Genomic DNA, 24,019 nt, shown 5'->3' with positions numbered 1-24,019 from the left:
GAACCTAGGGTGAATGTCACCATAGGGGGGTTAAGAATATTCCTTCTTAGTTGTCACAGGTGCAATGCGCTCGTGCATAAGAGAGGGCAAATTTTCCTTGGCTGGCAAGGCTATAGACACCCAGAGTTTCACTGGAGCTCATAGTAGAGTTTCCTTTACAGATGCACTCCCAGTCTCAGTGGGAGAGCGCAAAATGAAAGTACCCCTATTATATTCATGTCAGACCCCTGTAAACATTCTGGGTCCGGACCTGATGACTAAATTACACATGACCATCTCGTTTACCAAGAATGGTGTAGTGTGCTCCACCCCAGGAATGCATTATTCAAACGTGTGCAAAATGATTAGAGCATACTCAGGACGTGTACCAATGAGGGCTACAACATTAGAACCAAAAGTTTTCACTTATGGCATGCGGGTGCTTATGGCGGGGTTGCCAGGCCTCGCAGACAAACATACGAGAACCCCTGATGAGTTTCTATTCAGACCAAGAATACCCATGCACGAAGAGGTGGGACAAGTATTACCCTTAATGATACAATCTGCCGCAGTGCCAGGGAAAGTGGTATTGGTTGAAGGATATGACGGTGAAGGCAGACAATGGTGTGCGATTATCGCCATCGAAGAAGGGTATCGAGTGACTGACGTCACCGATGATGATCTGTTTGAAGAACACCCTGACCTAGAAGAGACAAGGGTGGAAGTGAGTCTCATATTTTGGGTCGAAATGATCAAATGAGAGGTGCCACAGAGAATGATGTTGGCACTGATACGTCCAGAAAACTTTGATGACGACATGGCCCAAGTACCTGTCGCGGTATGGACTACAGGCCCTATGACGTAGGCCTCCTGAAGGGGGCCGGTGAAGTGAAAATCAAGCTAAAAGCGGGAGCAATGTTATTGCATGCTCGACAATATCCCATGTCCAGAGAGGCTGATGAAGGGATCGCGAAGAAAATTTTCACCATGATGGAGAAGGGCATCCTAGTGACGTCAGAATCACCTTGCAACACAGTGATTTACCCTGTCAAGAAATCGAAGGGTGGGTCTTGGTTTTTAATCCAAGATTTAAGAGCATTAAACGATATTGTTGAAGCCGAGTTCCCTCTAGTCTCGAACCCCTCTACAATCCTATGCAATATACCCAATGAGCCAAAATATCTCACGGTGATCGATTTGAAAAAGGCGTTTTTTCTCGATTCCATTGCACCGTGACTCACAAGATCTGACGTCATTCACTTTCAGACAAATGCGTCTGAAAAGCACGAGGTTGCCACAGGGTTACTGCGAGTCCCCATCGATCTTCAACAGAGTCCTGCAAATGGACCTAAGTAACATTGCAGTGGACAGTGTTGTTTTGCAGTATGTAGATGACATTCTGATCTTCAGCACCAATGAAGAGCAATGCAGGCACGACTCTGTGCTGCTATTCACTATACTGGCTGAGAAGGGATACAAGGTTGATAAGGAGAAGTTGCAGTACTGTCAGCCAGAAGTGTTATACATAGGCCAACTGATCTCTCATGAGGGGAAAAAGGTAAAAAGGTAACCCCAGAAAGGGCTGAAGTCATCATGAATGCGGCCAAGCCGCGCACAATAAAACAAATGCAAAGCTTTTTAGGCCTGTGCAATTACGTCAGAGCATGGGTCTTTGACTACAGCTCATACACCAAGCCCTAGCATCAGGCCCTAAAGAAGGCCCAGGCAACAAGGGAAGATATACAATGGACTGAGGTGATGGAAAAGGGGTTTACAGAGCTCAAGGGGGCAATTTGTAAGGCCCCAGTTCTTGGGATTCCTGATTATGCAGAGGAATTCTACCTGTTCTCACATACAGATGGTAACTTTATGACGGCAGTGCTCGCGCCCTAGCATATTACAGCGGGAATCTGGATCCAGTCATGAAGGGCTGCTTTCCATGCAAACAAAACCTAGCTGCTGCCGCATTCGCTATCGAAAAGGCATCATCCATTGTGATGGGGTGCTCCATGACATTGTATGTTGAACATTCGCTGTTCACCATACCAGAGAAGCCAAAGGGCACACTGACATCTCAGAGAGCATCCACCTATGAGGTGATTATTTCTAATCCACCAATTAAAATAGTGCAATGTAAAACTGTGAATCCAGCTACGTTCCTAGCAGAGCCAGTCACAGAGGGAAAACCTATACACGACTGTGCAAACTATGAGGAATTCTATGATGAGATCCCCAGGGTGAAAGAAAATGCCCTGGTGAGTGGAGAAATCGTCTTTATTGATGGGTCTTCGAGAATCGACCAAGAAGACGTACAAAGGTATACAGGCGTGGCTATTGTAAAACACCTAGCAAATGGAGAGTTTCGAGTACTCGTTAGTGCACGAATACCATCTCATTATTCTGCACAAGCTGCAGAACTATTGGCACTGATACTTGCCATTGAGAATCATGCAGACCAGGAAGTAACGGTGTACAGTGACTGCGCCTATGTGACCTCCACCGTACATGCAGGTCTGGCACGCTGGAAAGGAGGGGCTACCTTCGAGCAGGTGGCACGCCAGTGCAACATGCAGCCTTATTGGACAGGCTGATAAAAGCACTACATCTCCCAGTGGGCATAGCGGTCGTGAAATGCGCCGCTCATACCAAAGGGACGGATTTCGTGTCACGTGGAAACCATGAAGCGGACATGGAAGCCAAATGTATGGCATCCAGAAATGAAACAATCATGGACGTGGAGGTGGCACGTACCCATGAGCGGACGATGGTGGTGCGAGCCACACCAGACGCCTATAGCAATATGGGGCAGACACAGCTAATGGAGCTCCAGGGGGAGGCACCTCAGGAGGAGAAAAATCTGTGGAAACATTGAGGGTGCTCTTTAAACCCCTCTGACGGGTTATGGAGGCAAGACAGCACTGGTAAACCAGTAATGCCTGTCGCCCTCCTAAAAGTAGCGCTAGAACAACTTCACTACCCCATACACATGTCAAAAGAAACCCTAGCTGCAATGCTCGCAGAAGACTGGTTCACACCGAATTTAGTGGAGCATGTAGCATTTGTTATGGTGAACTGCATTATCTGCCAGCAATTCACCGCTGGGCACACATTAAAAGTAGTGAGAGGAATCATTCCCAGACCAAATGGACCATTCCAGCACTTGCATATCGACTATGTCGACATGATTCAAGTGTGCAACGGGTACAGGTATTTAATTGTGGTGGTGTGTCCATTCTCTAGATGGATAGAGGCAGGCCCCTGTACACACCCGACACTACCTGTGCGGCCAAGTTCCTGGTAAGAGAAGTGTTCCCTAGGTGGGGGGTGTGCGAGGTAATGGGATCAGATAATGGGGCCCACTTTGTAAATTCAGTTTTCGAACAGATTAGTTTGTTGCTTGGTATAAAGCACAAGTTCTCGTCGGCGTATCATCCTGAGGGGAATGGGATATGTGAACCGATCAATGCCTTGCTTAAGGGAAGGATAGCCAAGTTGAAGCTCACATTAAAGAAGGGATGGCTGCACTGTCTACCATTGGCATTGTATGCACTTCGGAACCAACCAGGCTCGGACCATCATCTCACGCCGCACGAGATATTTACAGGCAGAATGATGAGGACCCCTCTTACCCCCGATATAGAGCTAGTTGTGATGCCCAGCCGGCTAGAGAGGTTCTGGGAACAGAAATGCAAAATTACATTGACTGTATGACATCCAGTGCCTCTGTCATTACAGGCCAGTTGCAACGACGCGAAAGGGGGACGGCACAGCACGAAACACAACAGGAAGTGCTGAAGCAGACACCGAGCAAAGTGTACATTCGCCCCTTGTCTTCCCTGGTGACAGCGTACTGGTGAAGAACTTTACCAGGAAAAGGTGGGACGAGCTGAAATTGAATGGACCCTTCATCGTAGAGGACTGCACCCTGTCCGCTGTCAAGCTCCAGGGCAGAAGAGCATGGATCTTCCTAAATGACATTAAACCCTTTATAGGAGAGATCCCTCTGGCTGCATCCAGCTGCGAAAAATCTACAGACAACGGGGAAGAGCCTCAGCACGTGCAGACGAGATCCATGGCAAGGAAGAAGGACGCATGAGCAGAAAGGACAAGACGAGAGCTCTTTGTGAAAAATCTCAGCCTTACACTGAACATTCCTTCCAAATACTAAAAGGAATGAAAGACAATAAAACAGACACTCTGTGCAACCGAAGGTGCAGGGGAAAGAAGAGAATCGCACATTCAAAGCAGCAGTAACGTTACATACATGAACGTTCAAAACCACACAAAGCATTGAAAAGACCCTAAGACTCTGAAAAGAATAAAAAAGGAGACATTTCTGAGAACCAAAACGACATCCTAAAGCAACCTGTACCAAGACTTTGTTCATAGAACTTATGGTATTCTCCAGTGGAAACATCACAAAGGATGTGCTTACCTGTTTCCGGCTAGTATTAGAGACATGTCCATCACTTGTAGGGAGAGAAACCAGCATCCCAGATTTCATTCAAAATCCAGCTAACAGGAAGATAATACAGCAACTACTGACTGTCCTCGCAGAGGCTTTTGCCGAAGTGCCAGAGTACTGGGAATAAGGACAAATGCTCCCACCTCAAGTGATCTTCGAGGAACTGACATACACCTTATTTTTCTGAATCATAGAGGAGTGCCCAGGACTTGTCAGGAGAACCACAGATACCTTATCCTTTATCAGAGACCCAAGAAACAACGAATTCCTGAACCAAGTGTGGTACAAATTGAATTACGTGGTCGCAATCCACGCAGCAGGAAAGTGTAAAAACTGTTCACGTCACAAAAAAGACCTATGATCTAGAGACCAGAAAATCAGAATGAATGTCGTTGTCACCAGAAGACAGCAGATATGCATACCATGTCTTCTTTCACCTCATTGATAACTTCCAGGACTAGTGGGTAGAACAAACAATGTTGACGTACCCGCATTTCTCAGAGACCCAGCAAAGAATGCACAATTAAACAGACTCCTGAGAGCCATCATAGCACAACTGAGAAGTAATTATGTTCATCCACTGCTGAGAAGAGCCTTAGAAGGAGGAGATCCACAATAAGACTTTCTGCCAAGGACAGATCGAGAAGAGCAGAAACAAGGATTACAACATCTTGTTCCTAGTTCATTTTTGTTTTTCTTCTATTTTTCTTATTTTCCTTTGTGTCACCCTTCCATCGTGGAGCAGGTCAAGGAGAAGGACACTATCGCCGAGAGACTGAGCGAAAAGAGTGGACACAAGAACTTCACTGCCTATATTCTTTTCTCTTCATTTTTACCATTTTTTCCTATTTTTTCATGTGTTCACTTTTATTTTTATTTTTTGTTCTATTTTTTACAGCGTTTTATTTTTGTGTGATTTTTTGCAGTGTCATCCAATTATTCCTTCACTGTGAACAGGTTCCAACATGTCCTCTAGACCAAAACAAATTCAAGGGGTTCACTGGGACCTCACCTACTATAGATACGCATGATTAATGTGATGTACCAAAGCTGCTAGCCTAACCTTTTTCCCATAGCCTAGCAAACGAAACTGTGCTGCATACCCAGAGACTATTGTCATCACCCGCAAGAGGGGGGACACTTGAAAAGCACTCAACACTTTAGTAATGATAGACTTTGAACTATGAGATCAGAGCAAGCAAAGAAAAAATAATTGACTATGGACTCTATCGAAATATTTTACCCCCAGCAGAAGGGCATCCCCACACCCCTGGAAGAAAATGCTGCAAACTATTGTTACGAATTATTATGTGCATATGTACAATGATTGTTATTGTCTTTCTATTATTAACAATCAGAATTGCTTTCTTTATTGGTGCACAAAGTGTCCCCCTATCAGTACACCCACTGGATAACGAACGTCAGGGGCCTATGAAAGCACCCAGGCCCTATATAGTGATTCCAGTTCCAAGAAAAGGTAATGATGAAGCAAATGATTTAAAATTAAATCTAATTAGCAGTGATACGTCTGCACATGAGGTAGTGAATGGGGAAAAAAGCTGGAGACAGGGTCAGCACGGAATGAATGATAATGAAGCACTGACCACAGCACGCACCCACACACAGAATGCACACAAACAAGGGCAAGTGTCAATGGCTACAAGGCCAACAACGAAGGCAGCAGAGAAGGAGAGACTGCCTGCCGAACATTCAATTCTAGAAAATGGTGAAAGCGACTAAGAAAAGCTGAGGGAAATACCAAAGAAGGAGGGAATTGCAAAATCCCTCAAGAGAACAGAAGTGGCCACAAGAGAATTCACAGAGAAGACACAAGTAGTCTATTTCAATAGACTACTTATTCACATTTATATTCAGAGCAAAGAAACTGCATGAGGAGCTGAAAGGCAAGGCTATAGAGACTATAACAGCAAGCACGCCAGCTCAAAAGCAGGGAACAAGCACCAGACCTACGACACAGCCACGCATTGAAGAACTGAGGAGCCAATGGCGGATAGAGGAAGTCTGTGACAACATACAAAGAGGAAGGAAAGAAAAAACAAACCCCTCTCCTACCACAGCGATGCAGTCGAGGCAGCCAGCTCCACCGAGATACCCAGAGAGGAAGAGCAGCACAGACGCATTTAGAGACATAGTCATAGCAAACTACAGAAGAACGCTGAGAATCAAGAGAAGCCCATATGAAGATAACAATGAACTTAACGACTACCTGGACAGCACAGCCCATCTCGGAAACAACATACGGTACCAACACATGAAGGAAGTAGGACGAAGGAAGTCAGAATGAGAATGCTTCGTCTGTGCATTCCTACCATACAGTATGGGAAAATCTAAGATCTTTGTGGCTGTAGAAATTGATGTCCAGACAGCACACTGTATATCACACATAGCAATGTGCAAGACCAGAGGCCAGTTCATGGGCAGTGATGCCTCCCTGAAATTGGCAACTGAAACAACTGATCATGATGAGGATGATTATGTTGAAGACATAAAGACAAGAAACAGAGCTCACACCAAGAACCATGTGATCAGGTATGAGAACCCTGACATAAAAGGGGCAGGAATTAGATGGGAAGTGAATCAGAAGCTAAATGTCAGAGGAAAAACCCCAGAAGAGGCCCGAAGTTGGAAGAACAGAGGCCAGATGCAGATTTGGGGGACAGTGCTCTCACCAGACGGATGGGAAAAAGGAGTGGTGATCTGCAGAGCCTGGATGGTCACCGGACATTACGAACCTACCATCAACATAGTGCGGAACGGATGCAAGCAATTATGGCCAAAACTCGCAAAATTACTCACATGGGTCGAAGACAGAGGGGGACCCCTACAGATAGTACCACTGGAGAACCCAAAACTCTGCTTCAGAAACAATGGTACGAGGAAGATGGGAGAGAATCAGAACTGTGGACGAGTCTTCGAACCCCCAGGAATGGTACATGGAACAGCAGTAATTATGGATCACTACTGGGCGTGTGGATCCAAGGCATACATAAGGCTGCCAAGAAACTGTGGAGGCATATGCACAATAGTGAATGTCCATGTTCCTGCACTAGTAATCCCCAAGAATGACCTGAATTTGGACAGTTTCCCGAAAGCAGATGCTCATCTAAGGAGAAGGAGATCTGCGGAACTAGTATCCAGGATGTAAAGAGAAAATTTCTTTTCTGCCAAATCAGAAGAGGCATTTCATGCAATCCCCTACGAACACAGGCTATTCAGCCTCACCTCAACAGTATTCACAACATTGCTCCTGCCCCACATCCAAATTGGAGTGAATGCTAAATGGTTGCTGATAACCAGATGGGAGTTATTGCAAACCATCAATACCCCTATAAAAGGATTCAACGCGATCAAAGAAGAACTGAGAGCAATCAGACTGATGACCCTCCAAAACAGATATGTGCTTGACATGATCACAGCAATGGATGGAGGTGTTTGTTCAAAAATCGAAAATCATGTTGCACATTTGTACCATCACATGATGAAGAAAACGGAACCCTAACAGAGGCCATAAGCATGTTGACAAGCCTGAAAAACCAGATGATCAATGAAAGTGATGAAGTGGACGATGAAAGCTGGTTTGGAGACCTATTCTCGTGGGTCCCACAATGGATGGCAGACATATTCAAGTTTCTGGGAGGATTCTGCGTAATCAAGAAAATCATTACACAGTGCCAGAAAACTGCGAAGAAAGCCATAGGGATGAAAATAATGGTTGATGTCGAGCCAAGATGGAAGCCTAGAGACCTAACTGACGAAGAAATGAGACTTCGAGAAGGCCAGCAAATTTGCGCCAGAAGGAACAAAATTCACATATCCTAAAAAGCGAAGAAGGTATGAAGGAAAATGGATCTATTGCAGTCTAAATGGGCAATGCCAGCTAATGGCCTGGAACAAAGATGAACATGTGAAAACAGCAGGGAGTTTGAAAGGCGTGATAAAAATTTGGAATCCAAAAACGCACATGTTCACGCCATCATGTGCCAACCCTGAAGACGATGAACACAACATTGAAGAATCAATAGAAATAGAAATGAAGAATGAAGCAGAAGTGGTCGATGAACCGACCAGAGTGGGAAGTGTAAAGGAGGTCCCAGACATGACCTGCACCCTTGCCCCTCCTTTTGAGGTACCTGGAAGGCACTCGCGAAGGTATGTGACGTATGAAGAGCAAATGAACCAACAGAGAGTTGCACTGGGGCTCTGCCCAGTGTACATTAGAAGATCCGTATCTGTTGAAGCGCCCATAACCAGACAACCCTGGGCGGCACGGTACCCTATCAGACAGCCATACCAGCTGATGATACGAAATGAGGAGTGCCTACATACAGTCCACGAAGAAACCCCAGGAGCCTTAATGGAGGGCCAATGGAAATAACAATTGAAGTGGGAGAATGGAACAAAAGGCTCCCACCAATCCCCTCACGCCCCTGGCCTAGAGGATCGCGGCCCAGACACCCGCCACGAGAGGAGTTTGCCTATCTACCAGACGACCAAATACCCAGGTACAGGAACATACGGATGTGCCCACCAGCCTGCCCACCAGCCTGCCCTGCCCATGCCGACACCTGCGGCATGGATGAACTCGACTGAACCATTCAACAGTAAATGAACACATCGTTAGAGATGCCATGACGACCTAGCCAACTGTCAGCACACCCGTGCAAACATGCACACTGGACACTCCCACACCAATCCACACGAAGAACACATTCAGTGCTATGACGTAGGTGACGGACACACCCACTGACGCGCATCTTTATTATTTTTCACATAGGTTTTTCAAAATGCAGAAACGCAAGACGCACAACGAACTCATCTAAAATGCTTGCTGACGCTCCTTCTACCCCATGCATTGCAATGAGAAATATAACGAAGACATGATACTGGGGATAAAGCAATATGATACCATAACCTAAAGCGCCGTGCATCAAACGCCCCCACCTATGCACCTGGCCCAAGTAGGCCGCAGGCAAGAGCCTCCATGAACATTGAACGAGCAAGAGTACAATTGCTGACCCTGCAGAATGAGCCCGGCGAGAACAGACAGTCAAGGGCACAATGTTGCAAACTCGCATGCCACAAGCCGAAGCCAAGGTCACACCTGCAAACTAAGCCAGACACACAGTGGAAGATGCAATATTAAATGTGCAGAATTCTGCCTCAACCACGGTCTCTCCTCACGTGACCAAGCCGAACCTGACAGGGTGCCAGGCCCAGGAGGAGGGAGGCGCCTGGATACCACGGTTTTAGACACAGGCAGCAACAATTAAGCGACTCAATGGCCATCTGCGGCAGTGGGAGTAGTCTGCCCTCTAGCATATGAACAAATCCTCGCATTGTCTGCACATACCCATAGTTATACATTGTTGCAAATGACAGGTGCACCGCGAGCTGGGAACAGCGATGGTCCCAGACCGGGGGGCTCGCGAGTGGACCAATCAGAACATGGGGCTCTTATCACTGACGCCATTAACATTAGCCAATCCTCAGGGGTCTTCATGTAACAATTTTCATGTATCTAATTGAAGGGACAACCCAAGTATACCACCTGACTGACCCTCAACCACTAACAACGTTCTCTATACGTATGCTATACTAACCCTACCACTCGAGGAACCAATCCAGAGTGGCGATAGGTTTTTTGCTAACTTTCCCAGGTGACGCAAGTAGCGCGTCATACTAAGGTAAAAAGGGCCTGCAAGCCCCACAGAGAGAGAGAGTGTCAGGACGGACGCGTACGATCCTTGACCCATCCCTGCCGTTTTGTTTAATAAACAGCAGAACCACCTTGCTTCTTGCGTGTGCTTCATACTCAATTTTGGGATACACGGGAGGAGTTGGGGCCTCCCTGCCCGGAGGTCCGCGGACGGCCCAGCCGACCCCGGGAGAATTTTCCCCCGACAATTTGGAGGCACTGCTGAGATCTGTTTAAGATCTGCTTTTATTTTATTTTTCCGAGTGCTCCCGTTGCGAGGAGGCCCGGCGGCGCGGCCCCCTCTGCCGCTGCCCCCTTTTGAGGACTACAGGACCATCACGGAACTGCGAGACGACCGGACAGCGCAATCCGGATATTGGCCTTCGGGAGCCGGTTGAGAAGTATCCTGCCCGCGGTTGGCGAGTGTCCAGATGTGGTCCAGATGAGGGGAGGTGGCGAGCCGCTTGGAGGGGTGCACGCAGTCGAGCGCCCCGCATCAAGAGAACTTGGTGAGTATGCCACGCCCAACAAGCAATGTGAAATTGTGAGGGAGGGGGGAGGAATAGGATACGGGAGGCGGGAGGTGTTACACAGGTGCGCGGCGAAGGTTTGATAAATTAGTTTTGACGGTGAAGTGAATGGTAGCTGGACAAGTGCGAGAGCAGTCCGCTAAATTACGAAAGAGGAGGGGGCGGAGCACGAAAACATCACGTGTGGCCGCCCGTAGATACTGATTGGCCTAGGTCGCGACCATGTGTAAGGGTGTGTGTGTGTGTGTGTGCTGTTTCCTACAATTTGGTGATTATTGATCAATGAGTAGATGAGGATCCCTATTGATCGAGCAGGAAACTCGATAGATAGATGACGTTTCCCTGTAGGCGGTAGGTAGCTGGTTGCCTAATACGGAAGATAATTGGCTGGTTAAGCCCTCCTGTCGAGGGGCGTATAACACGCGAGGCGACGCAGCGTGCGCAGTCCGATTATATTGTTGATTACCTTGTTCCAGGCGTGACAGGAAGACAGCTGTGGGGTTAACGGGGGTAGATTACAAGCGTATTTTGAACTTTTAAAAACATGTGAAGAATTTACCTGTAGTTTTGTAGGAGATCGGTGACGTCACCAGTAGGGCTTTCATAGGACATCTCGAACACAAGGGATTTTTTCTTTTGGAGAGTGGTGGGGAAGAGAATTACGGTAAGGGAGTGGAGACGGAGATAAATGGTAACGAGTAGATCGGGGTACAGTGAAAAGGGGGACGTGGCTGCGCACGGAGAACGCCGGCCACGGCAAGTGAAGAAAGAGGAGGAGGGGTATAAGAAAGTGGGACGGCTGTACAAGAACGTCACACGGGGCACGCAGCCGCAGGGGGCTACGTGCGCCCCGGCCGCAGGGGGCCGTAAAGGTGTTCGGTAAAGGAAGAAAAGAAAGAAAAGAGTATACAAATGCAAATGCTATATTTTACTATTTTTCCTTAGCGGACAATCGCAAGTCCCCAAAATTACGGGGCCAGGTAAAGATCTAAGATTGTATAGCGTACACTGTTAGCAAGATAACCGCTACCAGATAGGGGTAGGATAACAAGTGAAGTGCTACTATGTCATACGGGACAGGATCGGGAGGGTGGGGGAACACCCTCACTACCCCGCTACAGCACATATGTAAAACACTGTCACCCCATAGGGAGAAACTGATCAAATACAGCATAGAATGGACACAGGGGACGGACAACAAAATGACGACACCATGGCCGCCTAATGGCAGTTTCGATCCATATACCCAACATTCACTATTAACCCATCTGCATAACACATACAAGGGGAAGAAGTTGACACACCACGTGGAGGTGTTTAACTTATGGAGGATGTTCCAAGGGTCCCGACCAGGACCAAACTGAATGTTCATTGTGGGGGAAACAACGGAAGAAAAGGAGATTAAGGAGGAAGGAGAGAATGGGCAAAAAGAGAGTGAAGGCACACAGAACACTGGGAACGGACAAGAGGGAGGAGAAAAGAGTAACAACTCAAACGAAAATGAAATAAAAAAGGAACAGAGCGACAATATACCCCTAGCGAAGGTAGTGAAAACGGAGGGAGGGGGGTTGTATCCTTTAAGAGAACTAGGAGAAATAGCAAGAGAACAATTAAGGGCGGCTGAGGGGTACCCGAACCCGGCATACAGCCCGCCACTATATATAGCTACAGGTGGCCACATGGGAGGGGAGCGGACTAGTATGATGGGATCAGCTCATAGGAAGATGCCAGCAGGGGAGGGGAGGACTGGAGAAGAGCAGATCAAGGAAATAGGACATGATGAGTGGGTAGCTGCGCAGGTACTATTAAAATTACGAGGTTCATTAACAGGAGAAGAGAAGGAGGCAGTAAAGAAAATGGACGAGGATAATACCAGGGACAGTGAAATAAAAGGGGAAGAGGGGAAAAGAAAGGGGGAAGAGCTGTTACGACAAAAGGAAGAGATTTTGGAGGAACGATCAGCAGAATTAAGGGATGAGCAGAATGCACTGATCAAGCAGCTCGAGAGAGAGAGGAAAGAGAGAGAGCCCGGGAAAGGAAAGAAAGTAAGAATGAGTTGGACAAAATGAGGGAACGAACTGAGGAGCAAAAGAGAGAAGCCGAAAGGGTAAAGGCAGTAGCAGAAAGCGTATCCAGAGCAGCACTGCGTGACAGGAAAAGAGAGGAAGAAGAGAAAGAAAAAGAAATGGCAATATGGAAGAGGAGATTACTATCAGAAACGACAAGGAAATACAAAGAAGGGAGGATGATAGAGAGTATATTAGAACGGGAAAGGGCGAGATGGGAAAGGAAGAAAGAAGATGAAAGGATATTGGAAAAGATGAGTAGTGAAGTAATGGAGGAATTAAAAAAGAAAAGAGAGGAAATTGGTAGAGAAATAGCGGAGAAAAATGAAGGGGAAAGAGAAGATAGGAGAGGGGAGAGTGAAGTAAGGAGGTATGTATACAGAGACGCAGAAGTACCAACAACATAAGCACAAAGGGGAGCGATTGGTAAAGAAGAAAAGGGAGGAACGGATCTAATAGACTTAAAAACAGTAACGATTAGGGGAAAAAAGACATTTATGAATGACTTTCGTAGTGAGGAAGAAGAAGGAATAGAGAAGGAAGGAAGAAATAGTGAAAGGGAAAGCCTAGATAAATTATACATCACCCGGACAAATAGAGACTCACCATGGGCCTGTAGGAGAAAGGAAGAACTGGAAGGAAGTGAGGGGGAAGAGCAAGGAATGGCGGGAAGGCAGACACGTGCAGCTACACCCTCATCATCCCGTCCAACATGCTCCACCACCCCACACTTATTACGTGCAACATGCCCACCTAAACTCGCACCCTTCTCCCACGAACTGACACCCTATGCAAGCAGGCTTAGAGACCTCCCTGGATGCAGGCAGGGAGAACGAATACACACGCCCACATTAAATAAAGGAAATGATGAAAGAAGGAGAAGAGATGGAGGAGAAACAGTTACGAGCAGGGGAAATATGGACGCAATTGACGATGTAGAAGACACGGAAGAAGAGGAGGGGTGCGCAGACTCGATTTTGTGGAACCCAGGGGGTCAAACAGGACACAACGTAATGCCACTTCTGGAGAGGGAAGGGGTTAGACCACAATACATCCCTTGGAAGCATGCAGACAAGGAAAATATAAAGTGCAGGCTCCCATCATTAAGTGGAGGTGCGGGAAAATGGATATATGAAATGGAAAAACACACCGCAGGACAGAAACTGGCAGTGGGGGATGTAAAGGGCCTTCTAATATCAATATTGGGGGATGCAGCAGATGACATCTGGAAGAGAGCAGGCTTCCCCGGGGTTACAATAATAAACACATCACACGATGGGGCACCATTCGCAAACTGCAGACATGCATTATAGCAAGCGCTGAGGGTACAGTACCCAGACACATCAGACATAGGAGCAATTACCTCACGCAAGATGCGTGACAACGAAGATCCTGTTGATTATATCCAGGAAATTCAAGAGAAGTGGCGTATGGAAACTAGAGAACAATGGGACAAAACACCAGCAATATTCTATCATATACTAATACAAGGGTTCCCAGAAGCAGTTCAGAAACAACTGAAGAAGGTAGTAGGGATGGAAGCAAAAGCATGGCCAGAAATACAACTGACGATAGTACATCATTGTAGGACATGGCAAGAAAAGATGAAACAAAAGGAAGAAGATAGAAAAGCGGAAGAGGCTAAATTGGTACAGAAAAAACTTACTAAATACACGATGGAAGGTGCACTAATAACTACACCTGCAACAATGACTCAAAACCCCACACAAGTAGTGGCTGCACAAGATCCCTCCCAAATACAATCATCACAGATTGTAGCACAACAGCTGCCACCACCCCAACCATACACGACTAACATGGGAGGAGGATACCCAACGCCAGGAGCTGGATATTATAATTATAACAGGGGAAGGGGAGGAATGATGAAGGGGAGGGGATACGGCTATAACACACAACAGCAAGGGGGAGGATTAAGAAATTTCTACCCCACCGGGCAACCAGTATACCAGGACAATTCAGGGAGCGTTCCATGGCAGAACAGGGAACCACCGGTATGTTGGATTTGTGGATTACTAGGGCACATGTCACGCACATGTAGAATGAGACCAGGCACACCATCATGGGGAGAACAGGGACAACAAGGGCCTACACAGGAACAGCAGGGCATCCAGCAACAGCAGGCATTGCAAAAGGGAAATGGGCAGCAACAACTTGTAACACAACAACAGCCACAGACATATTCACTGCCACAACAACAGGTAGCGATAACACAACAACCCCAAGTGCAGGCAGTACAGCAACCTGCCCAAATTCAAGACCATAACATAACCTCCACCAATACACAACTACAGCAAACACAACTGGGAAGGGTGACGGTCCTGGGACACAACCCTTACACAGGAAGTGGTCAATCATTATACCCACAATAGGACAGCCCACAGACGGCCTTGGTGTGTCCCATCCTGTCGGTAACACCTAATAGTGCGGAGGAACCACGCCTAGAGGTAACGATAGGTGACAAAAAATTGTCATTCCTTGTTGACACCGGGGCGACCCGGTCTTGCATAAGGGAAGGTAAATTTAAGATGTCAGGTGAAGCCATGAACACCCAAGGATTCTCTGGGGCTAGGGGGTTGGTTCCCTTTACTGATAACATTCCCTTATCAATAGGGGATTATGTCATGTCCGTCCCGCTTTTATATTCTAGGGCCTCACCAGTAAACATACTGGGGAGAGACATAATGAGAAGGTTGAATATGACGATCTCCTTTACGGAGGACGGCATAATTTGCTCCACACCAGGAATAAACATGCTCACTGCACGACAAATTATGCAAGCATATTGTGATTAGGGCTGAGCCAGTAGATGGCGAACTATTCCAGTACGGAACAGACATGGCATTTGCATGGATGCCAGGAATAGAAGGAAAGATCTGGAGGAGGCCAACAGCTTATTTGTTCAGACCAGAAACACCAGCCAATGAACCAGAAGGAAAGGTGATTTCAGTGAGCATAGAGAGCATTATAGCAACTGCTGATTACATCGCAGTACATGCCCAAGACAGAGAAGGAAGAGCATGGAGGGCAGTGATAGCCCTAGCAGAGGGATGCAGGCTCACCCAGGTGTCAGACGAGGAGCTCTTTTCAGAAGAAAAGGAAGAAGGTGAAATGGTATTTATGATGAGTGTAGACATATGGCTAAGAGTAACATACAAACAAGTGACACAGAAAATTGCAATGGCACTTGAAGCACCCACATCCACTCCAGTTCCCTTCTTTGAGGAGGATATGGCAAAAGTACCAACATCATTATGGACTACTAGTCCCTATGACGTGGGGTGCATAAAGAGCATAAAGAATTAAATTGAAAAAAGGTGCAATACTCCCTAGAGTGAAGCAATACCCACTATCAAAAGAGGCAGATGAGGACATATATGAAACAATAACGGCCCTTATAAATAATGGCATATTGGTACCATCAGAATCACCATGTAACACAGCTGTATACCCAGTGCGCAAAGCTAAAGGAGGGTCTTGGCGTTTCATCGAGGACCTCAGGCCCTTGAACAACATAGTGGTAGCAGAATACCCCATAGCAGCAAACCCGGCCACAATATTGTGTGGCATTCCAGCAGAGGCATCACGATTTACAGTGATTGACCTCAAAAATGCCTTTTTCTCAATACCCCTGCACCCAGACTCACAAGATCTAACAAGCTTCACGTACAGAAACACAAAATGGAAACACACCAGATTGCCACAAGGGTACTGCGAGTCAACCTCAATTTTCAACAGAGTAATACAGATGGACATGTGTAACATTGAAGTGGAAAGCACAGTGTTGCAGTATGTTGATGACATAATAATTTGCAGCACAAGCGAAAAAAGATGCAGAGAGGACTCATTGAAGATGCTGACAATATTGGCTGAAAAGGGTTACAAGGTAGACAAAGAAAAGTTACAGTACTGTCAGGAACAGGTACTATACATTGGTCAGCTCATATCCCAATACGGAAGAAAGATTGCACCGCAAAGAGCACAGGCCATATTGAAAACGCCGTTGCCCCAAACAGTGAGGGAACTGCAGCAGTTCCTGGGACTGTGCAACTACTGTAGAGCATGGGTATTTGATTACAGCTCATACATAGGACCCCTACTTGAGGCATTAAAAGAAGCTAACAAAGGGGAGAAAAAATTGGGGTGGACAATGGAAATGAAAGAGGCCTTTGATGAACTGAAAGATGCAATATCAACTGCTCCGGTACTGGCCACCCCAGATTATGAACGACAATTCTTTATATTTTCACATTGCGACTCAGCAGTAATGAAAGCAGTGTTGGCTCAAAAAACAAGCATGGGTTACAAACCAGTAGCATTTTACAGTGGTAACTTGGATCCTGTGATGTTAGGACATTTCCCTTGCGAACAAGGTCTCGCCGCAGCTGCCTTTGCGGTAGAGAAAGCATCATCAATCACAATGGGGTGCCCAACCACACTATTTGTGGAACGTGCACTATTTGCAATATTGAACAAGCCTAAGTCCACACTAACCACGCAGAGGGCGTCAGGTTATGAGATCATCTTATCTAGACCAGAATTATCAATTGTTAGATGCAGCACAGTTAATCCTGCAAGGTTTATAGCGGAAGTAATTGAGGAAGGAGACTATGCACATGATTGTACACAGACTACCGAAATGTACTCATGTACTAGAAAAGTTGAAGAGAACGCACTAGATGGAGGAGAGCTCTTGTTCATTGATGGGTCATCAACAATAGACCAAAGTGATGGGATAAGGAGAACTGGGGCAGCAGTGGTAAAAATGACAGAGGCACCGGTGTGTGTGGCGGTGAAATGCGTACAATTACCACAACATTACTCTGCTCAAGCAGCAGAATTGGTTGCACTGATCTTGGCGTTAAAGGAAAGCTTTGACAAAAGAGTGACTATATATTCTGACAGCGCATATGTCACGTCTACTGTCCACTCAGGATTGTCCAAATGGAGAAGAAGAGGGTTTAGGAGAGCTGACGGCACCCCAGTGCAACATGCTCTCTTATTAGCTGAACTAATTGAAGTAATAAATGACCCACAAGAATTAGCTTTGGTCAAATGTCCGCACACACTAATGGAGAAGATAATATATCAAAAGGAAATGCAGCAGCAGACGCACATGCGAAGTATGCTGCATATTTTGGTGAGATATGGAACCCCCCAGAGTCAGAGAGAGAGAGAGGGAGGGGGATAGCTAAAGAGATGTTGATAAGAGAAGGGTACACCCATCTCCCAGCCACACAGATAATGGAGTTACAAGCGGCTGCACCAATGGCAGAAAAAGAAATATGGGTAAAAAGAGGATGTACAATGTCACCAACTGACGCACTATGGCGCCAGGGTAACACTGGAAAAATGGTAATGCCATTGGCACTATTGAACACCGCCCTGAGCCAACTCCACCACCCAGCCCACACAGGCAAGGAAGTTATTGCAGCACGAATTAGGGAAGATTGGTTCTGTCCCGAGCGAAATTCCCATGTGACAAATTTTATCAGCAATTGTCTCACATGTCAACAGTTTACGGCCGGTCACACGCTGAAAGTGATAAAAGGTACTATACCCCGGCCAGAGGGACCCTTCCTGCACATCCATATTGACTATGTTGATATGATCAACGTATGTCAAGGAAATAGGTATATGATTGTAGTAGTATGCCCATTCTCCAGGTGGATTGAGGCAGGACCGTGCTCACATCCAGATGCATTTAGAGCAGCTAAATTTCTAGTGAGGGAGGTTTTCCCCAGGTGGGGAGTGTGCGAGGTACTGCGGTCGGATAATGGCCCGCATTTCGCTAATGAAATGTTCCAGCACATCACATCCTTACTGAACATCAAGCATAAATTTGCATGTGCATATCACCCACAGGCCAACGGTATATGCGAACGCCTGAATGGCCTACTAAAGGAGGCAATTGCAAAGATACAGCAAACAACAAAGAAGAGTTGGTTGTATTGCCTTCCGCTAGCTCTATTTGAGCTGAGGAATAGACCAGGCTCCGACCACCACCTCACTCCTCATGAGGTGGTGACCGGACGACAAATGCGCCTTCCTCTAACGCCAACATCAAGGGCATTCACAGACTATGAAAACACTGCAACTGTTCTTGGTGATGAAATGTACCAATATGTGTCTTCTTTGGTTACTAGTGTAGTGTTTGTGTCTCAACAGCTCGAGCGCACGCGGGGCGGGTCTAAGAGTGATCAACAAGAAGACGCGGATAAAGAATTAGAAAAGGAAAAACTGTGCAAAATTGCTAAAGGTGATCACGTGCTACTCCGCAATTTCAATAGAAAGTGGAACAGCCCACGCTTCACTGGCCCCCACCTGGTAGAGGAGGTATCTACGAGAGCAGTAAAGTTGCAGGACAAACGTGCTTGGAATCACCTACACGACGTAAAGATCTGCAAACTCCAGACCCGCCCTAGCATCACCGACAGGGCCATTGGAAGAACAGCAACAGCGTCACCCACGGAGGAAGAGACTTATACCACAGCTGACGACCTAAGTGTCTCCATACCCTGCCACCCCCCAGATTCCCCAGAGACAACTACTGGAATAGAAACTGGTAATTCCCATACTGCCCACCCCATGGTCACACGATCAAAGAGTAAAAAGACTTCCGCCTGTTGTGCCCCAAACCCTCTGCCCATCGACCCCCTACCCACTACAGTAACCACCCAATTGAAGGACATTGTCTTGCACATATACACATGTAAACACTTGAATGTTCTCTTTTTTCTTTCTAGCACATGCAGGTACCGCGTATTATTGTATTGCTAAGAAAACAGATAACTAACAAAGTTCATTGCCCAGGAGTAGATGCAACCCTCAGACGATAGCTACCCTACACCAATTTGTCTATCACATAAAAAAGCCAAAGTACCTGAAAAGAAGGAGGGTACGTGTCTACTACACAGCATTTATCTTGGCCATAGAACAATCAATGCCCCATCTTCACCAACACTTGCCTGCCCTAAGAGACAGATCGCTTAGATTGGCGTGGGAACAGCTCTTCGCCTGGGCACTGAACGACTACTTGATAGAGAGAGCTTGAAAACAACAACTAACACTAATAACAAGCCTATTGAGAATTTTCAGGCGGGCAACTTTAACGTCGCAAGAATAAGCTGCCGGACTGCAGCAAGGTAAGAGCAAAATGCCGGTGAGACTAGCTTTTGTAATAAAGATGATAGGGATTTTGATGATCACCGGATTTTCGGCTGCCTCTGTATGGCAGAAAAGTTATGCTATCAATATTTTGGCTGTACCCAAACCTAATATACCCCCACCCACGGCTGCAACAGGTGTCACATCAGGTGGTACTAGCAAGATCCCACATAAGGGAAATAAAGTTAAACGCAGCACATACTCAGATAATAAAGGTATTGATAACTACATAACAGATTCAGCACACGTCTCGAACAACATGTGGTACCAACACATGACCCAAATAGGTAAGCAGACAACAGAAGACAGCTGCTATGTCTGCTCATTGATCCCATACGCCATGAGCGCTTCTCGAACATTCGTTGCCACGGAAATAGATGAAAAGACAGCACGATGTATAATATACTTGGCACTGTTCCAAACGAAAGGGAGATTTCAAGGGACGGTGGTGAACCTGGTGTGGAAAACACGAGACACATATCCATACGAAAACAACTTCCTCAAGACCTATTTGAGTTACCACAAGAGCAGTTTGCATGCTGAAGCATTCAGATACATGACAAGTGGCCCTGAAAAGGGAGAAACAAAGAAAGTAACACTACAATACCTACCATGTGACTTGTACGCCACTGAAGTTCCTGGTAAACAAGGATGTTGGGAAAGACCACTGGTAACAATAACCGGGAAGGTGTACATGGACAACAAATGGGACATAGGAGTGATTGGCAGCAACATGGTAACAAGAGAAAATATTACAACTATTAATGAACACAATAAAAGATGTTGGACAATTTGGATCAAGTACGTACTCATGCTAACGTGGATAGAGAAGGATGAAGACCCAATAACCATACTGCCGCTGTCTGCACCTAAGGTATGCTACCAACATAGAGGAGAAGTGGACATAGGATACAACACCAACTGTGCAAGCGTGATGGAGTTACCTGAGGGGGGAGCAGGAACAGCAGTATTAATGGACCATTACTGGGCCTGCGGAGACAAAGCATACCACACACTGCCCCCCTCTGTGGAATGGTATATGCACAATGGTACACGTTAATGTACCATCACTAGTGGTGCCCCAGAAACATGTGAACATGGCGAACTTCCCTAAAATGGATGAAGGAAACAAGAGGAAGAAGAGATCTGTAAAACCTCAGAAGGGGCCGGAGAACGAAGACAACAACAACAACAATGTCCTGAATAGAAAGAAAAGACAAGGAGAACCTCTGACAGGAAATTACCTATGGGGAAGGTCGGAAACAGCACTCACTTCAATCCCACCAGAACACAGACTATTCAGCAGAGCAGCAATGTTCTTCTCTTCAATAATACATCCGGGACTACAAGCTTACGCAAACGCAAAATGGCTCCAGATAACTCGATGGGAGCTAATGATGACAATTAATTCTACAGTAAATGGATTCAACGCAATAAAAGAGGAACTGCGAGCAGTGAGGATGGTAGCACTACAAAACAGATATGTATTGGATCTCCTTACAGCAATGGAAGGAGGAGTGTGCGCAAAGATAGGACAATCATGCTGCACATTCATTCCTGCTAACGATGCTGACAATGGTACACTGACAGAAGCAGTATCACAACTGGCCCAGATGCACTCCCAAATGATGAATGAAAGTAAAGGAGTGAAGAAGGATGACAGCTGGTTTTCACTGTTATGGTCATGGATGCCATCTTGGCTGTCGGACGGACTGAAGATTATAGTTGGATGCATAATACTGGCTGGAGCTGTACTGATCATAATAAGATTCTGGAAGGCCCGGAAGGCACGCACCACAGACGAAATGATCAAAATGGTTGGTATGCACCCCTTGATGCCGGCAGATGATGGCCAGCACACAGGCACAATAATAAAAGAGAGAGAAAAACTGCGCAAACAGATCATCACAAACCACCTGGACCCACCATCTGTGAAGCTCGAAAACCCAAGAAACCCAAGGAGCTACATAGGGAAATGGGTATACTGCACACCTGGAGGAACCTGTGTATATATGTACTGGTCATTTGAAGACCATGTCAACCACTATGGGCATTTGGGAGGAGTAACTAAAATATGGAGAGTAAGAGGAGATAAGGAAAAAGATATGTTGGTGGTCGACAAGTCGACCAGAGGGGGGACTGAAGTGGGAGAATGGAACAAAAGGCTCCCACCAATCCCCTCACGCCCCTGGCCTAGAGGATTGCGGCCCAGACACCCGCCACGAGAGGAGTTTGCCTATCTACCAGACGACCAAATACCCTGGTACAGGAACATACGGATGTGCCCACCAGCCTGCCCACCAGCCTGCCCTGCCCATGCCGACACCTGCGGCATGGATGAACTCGACTGAACCATTCAACAGTAAATGAACACATTGTTAGAGATGCCATGACGACCTAGCCAACTGTCAGCACACCCGTGCAAACATGCACACTGGACACTCCCACACCAATCCACACGAAGAACACATTCAGTGCTATGACGCAGGTGACGGACACACCCACTGACGCGCATCTTTATTATTTTTCACATAGGTTTTTCAAAATGCAGAAACGCAAGACGCACAACGAACTCATCTACAATGCTTGCTGACGCTCCTCCTACCCCATGCATTGCAATGAGAAATATAACGAAGACATGATACTGGGGATAAAGCAATATGATACCATAACCTAAAGCGCCGTGCATCAAACGCCCCCACCTATGCACCAGGCCCAAATAGGCCGCAAGCAAGAGCCTCCATGAACATTGAACGAGGAGCAAGAGTACAATTGCTGACCCTGCAGAATGAGCCCGGCGAGAACAGACAGTCAAGGGCACAATGTTGCAAACTCGCATGCCACAAGCCGAAGCCAAGGTCACACCTGCAAACTAAGCCAGACACACAGTGGAAGATGCAATATTAAATGTGAAGAATTCTACCTCAACCACGATCTCTCCTCACGTGACCAAGCCGAACCTGACAGGGTGCCAGGCCCAGGAGGAGGGAGGCGCCTGGATACCACGGTTTTAGACACAGGCAGCAACATTTAAGCGACTCAATGGACATCTGCGGCAGTGGGAGTAGTCTGCCCTCCAGCATATGAACAAATCCTCGCATTGTCTGCACATACCCATAGTTATACATTGTTGCAAATGACAGGTGCACCGCGAGCTGGGAACAGCGATGGTCCCAGACCGGGGGGCTCGCAAGTGGACCAATCAGAACATGGGGCTCTTATCACTGACGCCATTAACATTAGCCAATCCTCAGGGGTCTTCATGTAACAATTTTCATGTATCTAATTGAAGGGACAACCCAAGTATACCACCTGACTGACCCTCAACCACTAACAACGTTCTCTATACGTATGCTATACTAACCCTACCACTCGAGGAACCAATCCAGAGTGGCGATAGGTTTTTTGCTAACTTTCCCAGGTGACGCAAGTAGCGCGTCATACTAAGGTAAAAAAGGCCTGCAAGCCCCACAGAGAGAGAGAGTGTCAGGACGGACGCGTACGATCCTTGACCCATCCCTGCCGTTTTGTTTAATAAACAGCAGAACCACCTTGCTTCTTGCGTGTGCTTCATACTCAATTTTGGGATACACGGGAGGAGTTGGGGCCTCCCTGCCTGGAGGTCCGCGGACGGCCCAGCCGACCCCGGGAGAATTTTCCCCCGACACAATGGCCCGAACCAGCATGCAAGTAAGACACGTTAGAACAAGCTGTTATGCAAACCTATGTAATGAACACAGGAAGGAGACAATGTTAAAAAATAAGGAAACATGCTACTAGACATGATGAGAACAACCGACCTGTCAAATGTGTGTAAATAAGGTAGGAACGCAAGAAGCTAAGAAAACGATACTGCTTGCAATGCTTAGTAGAACATTAGAAGCGGCATGCACCAACTATATAACTACCTAAAAAAGCACGCTATACGAGTGCGACTCCATTTTGTAAAGCAGAAATGGGCCCAGGCTGCCAGAGGCCTGGCAGGCCAAGTTTCACAACTCAGCCAGAACAGAGAGGAAGAGCAGAATCGAAAATCAACAGAGAGCGGCTCATGCCTGGGAAATGAAGGTCACCCAGA

This window comes from Ambystoma mexicanum, chromosome 8 (assembly GCF_040938575.1).
Source record: "Ambystoma mexicanum isolate Mex_15411 chromosome 8, UKY_AmexF1_1, whole genome shotgun sequence".
NCBI classification, from domain to species: Eukaryota; Metazoa; Chordata; class Amphibia; order Caudata; family Ambystomatidae; genus Ambystoma; species Ambystoma mexicanum.
Note: the sequence above shows the minus strand (reverse complement) of the source record.